This window comes from Marmota marmota, unplaced genomic scaffold, assembly GCF_001458135.2.
Source record: "Marmota marmota marmota unplaced genomic scaffold, marMar, whole genome shotgun sequence".
NCBI lineage: Eukaryota > Metazoa > Chordata > Mammalia > Rodentia > Sciuridae > Marmota > Marmota marmota.
Genome location: NW_026000294.1, coordinates 1,425,438 through 1,427,186, shown reverse-complemented (window position 1 = coordinate 1,427,186; position 1,749 = coordinate 1,425,438).

Here is a 1,749-nt window from a genome sequence, read left to right as displayed (position 1 = left end):
TGATTTTATTCACGGTTGCTTCTTGAGGGTTCGCTAGATCCTAATCTTTTCAACCTTTTTTTTTTTTTTCCTTTTTTTTTTTTGTGCTGAGGCTAGCTTTGAACTCATGATTCTCCTGTCTCAGCCTCAGCCTCCCAAGCTACTGGGATTACAGGCATTCACCGCTACACCTGGCTAGTTCTCTCTTTTATTAAATAGACAAGGCCTTGCTATGTTGCCTAGGCTAACTCCAGACTCCTGAACTCAAGTGATCTCCTGGCACACCTTTACAAGTAATTGGGACAGTAGGTATGTGCCACCATTCCCAAATTAGATACTTCTCAAACATTATAGTAAATACACCTAGCCTTCTAAAAAATTAATTTCTTTGCATGTATATGTGTGCAGTATTGGGGATTGAACCCAGGGGCATTCTATTATTGAATCAAATTCCCAGCCCCCTCCTCTTTTTAAAAATTTGAGATAGGTCTCACTAGTCCACAGTGGCCTTGAATTTGAGATTTTCTTGCCTCAAGCCTCCTGAGTAGCTAGGATTGACATGGGCCACCTTGTCCATCAGAAAATGAATAATAATATCAAAAGTATGATGAATGAACAGGTTTTTCCTCTTGTCTCAAATGTGTTTTTAGATTTGTTTGAATCAGTATCCACAGAATACTGTATGCTGCAATTAATTATTTGATGTTTCTTAAATCTCAATCTATAATCTATAGGTATCCCTTCTGTCTCTCCTCACCTCCTTTGTTTTTTACTGTGGAATTTACTTGTTGAAGAAACTGGGTTACTTTCCAAGGGAGCTTCCTATAGGATAGATTATAGGGGTTGTAACCCTGTGGAGGTGTTGAATATTGATAAAATATAGATGCTTGATTAAATGTTGATTCAAGTTTTGCTTTCTTCTTTTTGCCAAGAATATTTCATATGTAATGTAGTGTATTTCTATAAGTAAATACAAAGTCTCATTCCTTTTAGAATCTTCTCTGACATTTTAAAGTTTTACTACAATGTCTGGGTTAGGATTTCTTTGTATTCTTCCCCCCCCCTCGGGATTCCTGGTCATCTGAACTTTAATTGGACATCATCTGTGAGCATGGGGTTTAAAGACAGGTTGTAGGCCACCAGGAACCAGATAACCTCAAAGTGAAGGTCTGCTACAGCATTTAGTCTAGTGGAGTAGTGGTTTTTTGTTATTTCCTCTTTCCTATGCTTTATTGCCAGTGCACCGTATAGGTATGTTTTTCTATGTCTGGAGATATTATACACACACCGTAAAACTATATCTTGAGGGCTGGGGTTGTAGCTCAGGAAGAGCGCTTGCCTAACATGCATGAGGCACTGGGTTCGATTCTAAGCACCATATAAAAATAAATCAAGGCATTCTATCCATCTAAAACTACCAAAAAAAATTAGAAAAAATATATCTTGAGCTGGGTGAGGTGGTGCTTGCCATAATCCCAGTGTCTCTGGGCCTTAGGTAGGAGGACCCAAATTGAAGGCCAACCTAAACAGTTTATCAACCTCTCATCAATTAACTAGAACCTGTTAGAAAATCAAAAAGGGCTGGGGATGTGGCTTAGTGGTTTAGTACCCCTGGGTCAACTCCCAGTATGCCCAAATTTATATATTTATATATTATGTACACACACACACACACACACACACACACACACACACATATATATTTCAATGAAATTCATTCCATATTACTATATAGTCTGCTTCATTCTTTTTTTTTTCCTTTTTTTTTAA